General features: G+C 35.4%; 1 protein-coding gene across 3 annotated transcripts in view; it reads left to right on the plus strand.

Moving 5' to 3' along the window:
- The first annotated feature begins 3,785 nt into the window (after positions 1-3,785).
- LOC119568028 (nascent polypeptide-associated complex subunit alpha, muscle-specific form-like) overlaps positions 3,786-9,384 on the plus strand; it is a 52,964-nt gene continuing 47,365 nt past the window's right edge. For 2 of the 3 annotated variants that reach the window (XM_037916421.1, XM_037916434.1), the window contains exon 1: positions 7,396-8,317. The gene's annotated coding sequence lies outside the window, so the exon portion shown is untranslated. Of the gene's footprint in view, positions 4,745-7,395; positions 8,318-9,384 lie in introns of those variants that run through there. The other variant, XM_037916427.1, reaches the window with a different exon arrangement.

Consider the following 9,384-nt stretch of genomic DNA (forward strand, 5'->3'; position numbering starts at 1 on the left):
TGCCAGGATCTCGTAACTTCTCAAAGACTGATCGTATAACTTCTAAGAGACCCGGAAGTTGTATCAATAGAATAAACCAAACGTAAATATTTTGAGATTGCATCAAAAAAAGAACAAGATTACATATATTGAAAGTTTTGTATAAAGGTCATAATGACATTTCAGCGAAACAAGCAATTTGGAAGGCAATGAATGTAAATTGTTAAGTGGAATGTAAATGAACACTTGGGGCATAATATATATCTCTGCGGTATAGTGTGATACAACCTTTCAGACCATGTAACATGAGCTATGTAGTAATTTCATCTTATCTAATGTGTGAGAACAGGTGTTAAAAGCTATACTCTATTTTTAATGCGCTCTGATTTAAGGAGCGAAAAAAAGAAAAAAAAAAAAAAACAAGGTTTATGAATACTTGCCCAAGTCTTTCTAGCTAGTCAGGGTTGCAGATAAATAATTGAACAAAACTACCTGTAACAGTCGCAGAACTTGGAATGTCAGAGGTTTTGTGGCCAACACTAATACAGGTAAATATATCCTTGTATGTTATTTAACGTTTGTGTCAAGTCCTGTAACAAAGTAAGGTTATGAAAGACACATCTATATATCCCTTCCTACGTCCCTCAGTCTCAGTTTTGCTTCAGTGCAACCTTCATACATTAAAGTTTTCAAACGTGTTTTATCATCTGGAGCAACACGGGAAACTATTTGCTATCTAGCTTGCCAATCTATCACTACAGATACGCCTTAGGTTGATAAATTTACTAAACAATGCTGGAATGGAAGAGCCTGCGACCTATCATCCATCAAACAAAGCTGATAATGACCTTTCTTTATGATTCTTGGCCAAACTGATAGGAAAGCACTAACATGTTATTCTCTCCAGGTCTCTGGCAGGAATGTAGTGTTTTTACTGACGTTTATGAAAATTTATTGGTAAGTTTGCCGTGAGCTAGGGATTAATTCGTTATATTTTGGTGCTAATAATAAAGTCTTTGTCATTTCTAAACCCATTATATAATGAGTATACTACCAGTAGATAGTAATAACGAAGAATCAACCTTTTTGTTTTGATATTTCCAGTGCTTATGGTGCTTATTGCAATATATTTTAAATTTGTCAGCAGGGTTACATGAACTGAAAGTTTTGGATTCTGGTCAAAGTTTAAGGGTCAGCTGGTCATGATATGTAAATATTCTTCTACATTTCAATCTTAGAGAAAATGAATCTACTACCAGCAGGAAATGAACACCAGCATTGACATTTTTGGGATAGACTTGTGTATTGTGAAACGGATAACTCACTCACCCTTCCCCAACTAAGCTGATCTGAAGGACAGCCAAACAAGAACATGTTTAACGGAAAGTAAACATTAAATTGTGAAATGAGATAAAGTTTTTTTCTTCTTCTTCTTTTTGTTGTTATTATTATCCGTCTCCTGAGCCACATTTAACCACGACCTTAGTGGAATCGCTAAAGACCCGACCTTTGAAGCCATAAAAAAAAAAACTCACAGCAAAGCACACGCGGTCAGCAGGTGAAAAACCGTTGCATCATCGTTAGTTGTCTTAGAAGTTTATATATTACACGATAAGATAACGTCGGTGACTCGTGCCTAGATATGTATTGCCTGAAAGTCCAGAGAGATATGATACTGTTTTAACCTCATCTAATCTTGGATTTGCCCCAAACCATGATCTAGTTCGAATATCTGAATGAATTACGGAAATATGATATCAAAGCTCGATATATATGTGTGTGTGTGTGTGTGTGTATTGGTTGAAATGCTTATTTTAAGGTTATCGTGAAGCTGTTTACGGTTTCAGTATAAGGGAATGGATTGGATTCTTTTCCATCGTATACTGTGCAGAAGAGAACGAAGATATTAATAAACAGAAAAAAAATATGATCTGGAAAACATTTTCAACAGTGTTTTTATAAACAAAGGAGCTGATGGTTGCAAGTGATCTAGTTAGAAGGTCTGAACGAATTGAGGAAATCTGTTTTCAAACCTCGATATATATATATATATATATATATATATATATATATAATATATATATATATATATAAATTTTATATTATTTATTATATATATATTATTTATATATATATACTTAATTATATTAAATATATATAGATATAAATAAAAAAAATGTTGTCAGAAATCTTTATCTTGATGCCGTTTACAGTTTTAATTTGTGAAGTATAATAGCATGGATTGTGATGTTATTTTCTTCTTACATTTTATATTAAGCAAGTGAGAATTAAGATATAAAAGAACAGAAAAAGCATGAGTGGTCTGCAGACATATTAATAACTATTTCTCTCTTTAAGTAAGAGGTTATAGAAGTGGGTTTATTTATAATGTTGATACTGAGGACAGGCATCGCAACGCAAATGTCTCTTGAATGAAATAAAACAGTGGAATTTTAGGCTCCTTTTTGTTTTCCGACTCCCACCTTTCGTTAAAGAAAAAATACCAATGAAATGGGCGTATATAAAGAGTCTTTACTTGATTAGAAAACTTCAGCTACTTGTTGTTCTATCAATACTTAGAACCAAATCAGATCCATTTACTCGAAATTTTGAAAAATGCATTTACTCAAATGATATGATAATAATAAAATAAATAAAAATAAATAACAATAATAATAAACAAAGCCTAAAGAATATGAAAAGCAAGAAAAAGGGAAACCAGAAATTTTGGGGTATTGTGTGATTATTACAAGACCTGATATATCAATCTTTTACAGATCAACCATGTATAGATCGATTCCTGACAGATGATAGATGTCAGAATAAAATTTTTGATATCAATAAAAATATGAGTTATGGTACTTCTGTAAAATATTGGAAACAACAGATAGTGAACTGTAGACTATGTATGGATTATATTAGCCAAAAACTCCTTACATTCATATTCGAAGGAATTTCCAGCAGTACATACCATTACTAAGTGGTTTTAGTCGAGCTCATGTCAATCTATTTTTCTCGTTTCCAGTGACTATATTTAAGGTTATTCCCATTGTGCTATGCTTCAAGTGTGTAGACTGAAGAAAGGTTTTGTCTACTATCGTCTTATGTTGGAAATGAAGATAACGTTCATTGTAGTTTCTCGTGCCATAGACAGCTAACCTCTGTTGAGTATTGTGTGTAAAAGTTCAGAGCATTATCCCCATAACATCACATTTTACACAAGACACACTCTTTGCCTAGTAACAGTGTCTAATGGATGTCCGCAGAAACCACCGGGCTTTGCAGAGGCGAGTCAAGTATCCAGGTGCGATGTGGGCCTACTTCGAAGTTGCGAAGGCTCCAAATGCAAGTTTAGTGGTGAGCTTAACAAAGACAAAGGTCGGTGAGGTTGGGTTTCAGAGTAGTTCTTCATGAGCACTAGATACCGCACGATAGGAGGGACCACTTTACCGATAACGACACTTGCCGATAACGCCAAAGAGAACGATAGTTGTTGATAACAATCGAGAAGACCTGTGCCTCAGGTCGGGCCAGCGATGGGAGTCATGCCAGGTGTGTTCCTCCCGAGCTGCTGAGGGCAGAGAGTTCCCTTTGTGAACACATGGCTGGCTGCTGCTTCGTGTTGCTGGCTCTCCTCTTCCCTGGCGTTGTAAGGTCGTGTGCCCCTCGAGCTCCTCTAGATAGCCGAGTTCTGATAACATGTATATCGTAAGCCTTACTTATCTTTCGATAGGAGGACTGCGTTGCCGGATATTTTTACATTTGTTTAACGTAGTGGTACCTCTGCACCTGAGGGTGAAGAGAAGCGATGGGTATGGTGTGAGCAGGGCAAGTAAGCAGGAGACGCAGCAGCGGTCGGATGCACCGAGCCTCAGCTGAGGGAAACCGCCAGAGCAGGAACAGATCCACACGTGGAATTGGGTATCACGCCAGAAGTGACAACGCCGCCTCTGTCAGCCGACGGGGCCCGGCAGTAGTACGCCGATTCCCCACTACTGCACTGTCTTTTTCACCGATCCTTACCACGCTCACTCTGGAGAACATTCCGGCCCCTGGGAGACTTTTCAGCATAACGTGTTGTTGGTATCGCGTTGTTCCTCTTGCATTATCGATGTTTACCGATACCCAAGAAAAATAACAGTGCTAGCGAACCGGGTCCATATGGTCATAGATTGGATTACAGAAAATATTATTAATTTAAATTAAACTTCACCCAGTTTTCATTGTTGTTCCTCTCCCGATGCAGCCAGCGCGAAACATCAACAATTTCCTCACGTATAAACAATGTTAGCTGTGTGTGGCAGTGACTGTGCGTGCTCTACTGGCGAGATCTACCAAGGATATTCGTTTCCTGCAAAATGTTCACAGAAAACTAACTCTCGCGTGTGTAACATTTCTGAACAAACATGGCATCGATGTTGTGATTCTGGGTGGCTGAGAGATGTTTTTACATATTGTTTTGACCCTAGGAGCCTGTAAGTTGCATGGGCCGCTCCACATGGCCCTGGGAAATCTTAAACAACGAGCTGTATTTGTTTTTTTCTACGTGTGCCCACTAAAGACTTGAATGATAACCAGCACCTTATAACATATGAAAAGGCAAATGACGCTTAGCAAGAACTAAGAGAGGTCTGCATGGTTATTATCGAAAAAAAACTTTTCTAGTTTATGAAGACCGCACACTGGTTTGAAATCCAGTAGTTGGAGTCACTGGCAGACTCGTACCCTCCGACTACATACCTGTCCTTGATCTAAATATCCACTGGTAAGTAAAACAAAAATAAGGAAAGAAACCATATATGTATAATCATATTTTTATTACTCCAGTAAACAATTTATGATTGAGAAAACGATGTTTATCTTATATTGTTTTAACTAAAACTTGAAAAGGAGGTAAGTCACGATTCTTGGGTGCAACTGGTCCTGTGTATACGGAGATGAAGGCACTACAACACGTTCTGTTTCTCAAAGGCCAAATACACATTACTTCTCCAACGCTACGGCACCAAAACATCACACCATTACCATATTATAACATCGCTACACCATGCCTAATAATATGACTTACCTCAGGTCTGTCTCGAAGGCTATGCACGCAATGTGTATGTATGCATGAAGTGTACACATGTACTCTTGGCTGAGATATGTATACTGCATTGTGTTTTCAGAACATTATTAAGAAAGACATATTTTCTTCATTTTACATTCAGTATAAAGCAGGATACGTCAGCCAACATTGTATTAAGGTCAGGTTTCCATCTTAAAATCACAATTTTTGTAGATCCATCTTTAGTTTATAAATGAACATATTTATAACATTCATAATAATAATAATGATGATGTTGATGATGATAATAATAATAATAATAACAATAATGATAACAATAATAATAATAATAACAACAACAACAGTAATAATAATGATAATAATAGTAACATATATTATTATTATCATTATTATTATTATTATTATTATTGTTGTAGTTATTATTATCAACGTAATTATTATTTGTGTATTATTTTATTATTGTTACGTAATTATTATCTGTTGTTTGTTGTTTTTATATTATTATATTATTATATTATCATCATCATCATCATCATCATCATCATCATCTTTCATCATAAATCATCATCATCATCATTCATCATATAATATCAATACATCATCATCATCATCAATCATTATCATAGTTATATTAATGATAATGATAAATAATAAATATAAAAGTAATATGATAGTAAATGATAATGGAAATGATGTGTTTACTAATAATGATAATGATAATAATAATTATAATGATATCATGTGATAATAAATAATGTAGTTTTAACAATAATATAGGGTGGATACTAATATGATAAAGGTTATTAAAATTATAATTATATAATGATGATAACATAAAGAAAGTGTTATATGAGAATTTTTTATACAATAATAATGCTAAAAGGATAAAATAATCATGATATATAAATTAAGAATAAATACCACTTATGTATATGATTTTAATACACATGATGGTATTATGTGTTGATGATAATGATGTATCATTATTTTTAGTTATTGTTGTTATCATTATTGTTATTATAATATAATTAATATTATTATTATAATTATTATTGTTATTGTTTATTATTATATACTAGCACGATTATTATCCTTATCATTACCGCTATCTTTTTTTTTGTTATCACTATCATGATCATTATTATTATTATTATTATTATTATTATTATTATTATTATTATTGTTGTTGTCATTATCATTTATTAGTAGTAGTAGTAGTAGTAGTAGTAGTACTATTATTATTATTGTTATTGTTATTATTATTATCATTATCATTATTATCATTATTAATATTATTATCATCATCATCATCGTTATTATCATTATTATAATTAGTGTTATTGTTATTTTAGTAGTATTAGTATTAGTATCATTATCATTGTTATTATTATTATTATTATTGTTGTTGTTGTTCTTATTATTGTTTTTGTTGTTGTTATGATTATTATTGTTGTTAATGTTATCATTATTACTATCATTATCATTATGTTTATTATTATCATTGTCATTATTATTGTTGTTATTGTTGTTGTTTTGTTCTTATTCTTCCATCTTGTAATCCCCAAGATATCGAGTTCCTGGAACATAACATTAACAAATAGTCATCAGTCTAGATGTATATTATCCAGTCTAGATGTATATTTTAATCCTATACACGTTGGTTCTTATTTTTGATGAAATTCTATGATAAAAATTCATTTCCGCAGACTCATCCTTCTTGGTGTATTTTAAGATTTTTCTCAAGGTAAGCCATATTTGAAAAAGGTATTAATTGATGGTTAGAAATTAGGTTTTTTAAATGGGATATTATAGGATTAACAGTAGTTCCGAGAGGTAAGGACTGACGAAGAGGCTGCAGGTAAATATAGCTGTTTGTCACGGAATTAAATGCTCTGCAACAAGTGTTTCTGCGTGTATTGCGAATTACTTAGCCTCTCGTTCGCGAACAGGTGTCGACGCACGTGTGCCCGTGCTTATCTTTCATTTAGTCGCTGTGTCTGCCAGTGTGAGACGAGGCACAGGGGCGCGAGAGGTCCGTGTTTGAATGTGGATGTGGGCGGAGAGAGGTGCTGCCAGCACAAGGAGCGGACGTCCCTCAGATAACGTTGTTGACAAAACATGTTATGCCCGCTCGCATCCGTTAACTTAAGTCCTTTCTTTTTTCTGCGTTTTGGCCATAGGTCTCTAGTCGTACTCTCCCGATTCTTTGACTTGACAGACGCATGCGTTCCCTAGTGGAGGGATTCGTGCTCCCGCGCGGGCAATCAGTGCACAAGTAATAAACCGCCGCTGACACTTGGTACCCGAGATGCGGATGAGGTACGCGATACGGTGAGGTAAGAGCGATAAGAGGACATTACGCTCGAGGTAAGCCGGTGGCGCAGCACGGGGGTGCCCAGCGCTGGCACCGGCACCAGCCAGACGCACGCGGTTCAGTCCCTGCGGGTCGTCCACGCGGGCTGCACCTCCGTCGCTCCGCCGCCGCGCGCTCTGTCACTGCGATACGGCGGTCGTCTGAATTTAACGCATTCGGAGAAAAGCTAGACTCGTACTGGAATGGTTCATGCGCACGCCGTAAACTAGAGTGAATTTATGTATACGTATATGAACTTCACCATACGAATGTCTTCATACACTTATTCTTATTTGTATTTGTATGCAGACTGATTTGTCTGCCAAATGAGAGTGTACCTTGACGTTTTTAAGAGAAGTACCTGAGCATGTTTAATATGTCTGGTTATTTTCTCTATAAAGTTTTCAGTTTTTTCTGATGTTAACACAATCATCTTAAAGTATTGCGCGACAATCTGGAATATACAAGCCATGCCAACTCCGTGATAAGAAGTGACAGTGTTTATTTGTATGTGACGACCACTCTGCACTGAAAGACTTATTAGTGAGTACGAATACTGGGATAATCATCATGTGCTCTTGAAAACTGCGATTTTTATTCGTTTTGAAATCAAGTGTGGTTTAGAATGCAAAGATAATTCACACCATGTTTTTAACTGAATAGTGGCATGTAAGACAAAACCCAGCAATTTCTCCTTGAATCAATGTATGTTATATCGCTGAAGCAGATGGACACCTAGAGTATGTAGCACAGTAGATAAATCACCTATGCCTGTGAATGAAACGCCCACAAGACATACAGAAGAATGAGAGACAGAAAAAGCCGATGAAGCGAGGAAGGAAACAGAGGGAGGAGGCGAGGCCATGGTCGCCCTGGTGATTGAGAGTGTCGCGGGATCCTCAAACTCCGCCACAATGGTAAGTCAGTCATTTCCTGCCATTTCTTTATTGACAGTACGCCCCTGTCCATTACGTGCTCTCAACCTCCTCCTCCCTCGTACAGTGCAGGGTGGCGCACTTTTCCCCTTTGCTCCTCTGCAGATGTGGTAAAACTGCAGATGTCTCGGTTTGGGAAATGGACTGGAGTTGACGATGGTGTGAAGCTGGTGGTTTCCTTTTGGAGTACATTTCCTCCGGAAAAGATGTCTGATACAGGGGCTCTAATCAGTGAATTATCAATAAACGGAAAATCCTGAAAACCATGCTCTTTTTTATAGGAATGGAGCCAAAGTAAGCTTATTAACATTTTGCTTAATCTAATTCTATACGTACTCATTATGCATATAACCTGCATATTACATGTAATTAAGAGCTTGGTACTGACTTACACAGCTGTGGGGATATTAATGCACTTTATCAAGGGAATAAACCATTTTCACCTTGATTAACCCTACGAGAGACTCATCTAACTAATATTTGAGAAAGGACGAGATCACGCAAATGTGATTTATTTAACAAGGTCCCTCATTGTTCATGTTGCGATGATAATGATGGTGGAGATGATGATAATGGTAATGTTTATAATGATATGGTATTGGTGATTATAATGATAAATGGGGATTATTGTGATGATGACAATGATATTAATGTTGATAATAATAGTGATGATAACAATGATGGGAATAAAGGTAATAATAGTATTCATATTAATAATGATAGTAATGATAACAATAATAAGAAGGATGATAATGATGAAAATAACAATAAAAATTATAGTTAATAAAACAATAGTAACTGTGATACTAATTATAATGATAATAATATCTGGAATAATGTCAATAACAATTATGATTATGGTGATCAAAATAAAAACGATGATGGTAATAATGCCCATAGTAACAAAAATGATAACAACGCTGATAAATATCAACTAAATTTGGAAGAAAATGCGTGGTGTTAGTGTTGTTTGAGCTCAGTGGAAATTTTGAGAATTGTTTGACGAAAGGCAGATCCCACCCAGGCATTCTTTAGGCGGGAATATTTAA

This window comes from Penaeus monodon, chromosome 4 (assembly GCF_015228065.2).
Source record: "Penaeus monodon isolate SGIC_2016 chromosome 4, NSTDA_Pmon_1, whole genome shotgun sequence".
Taxonomy (NCBI): Eukaryota; Metazoa; Arthropoda; class Malacostraca; order Decapoda; family Penaeidae; genus Penaeus; species Penaeus monodon.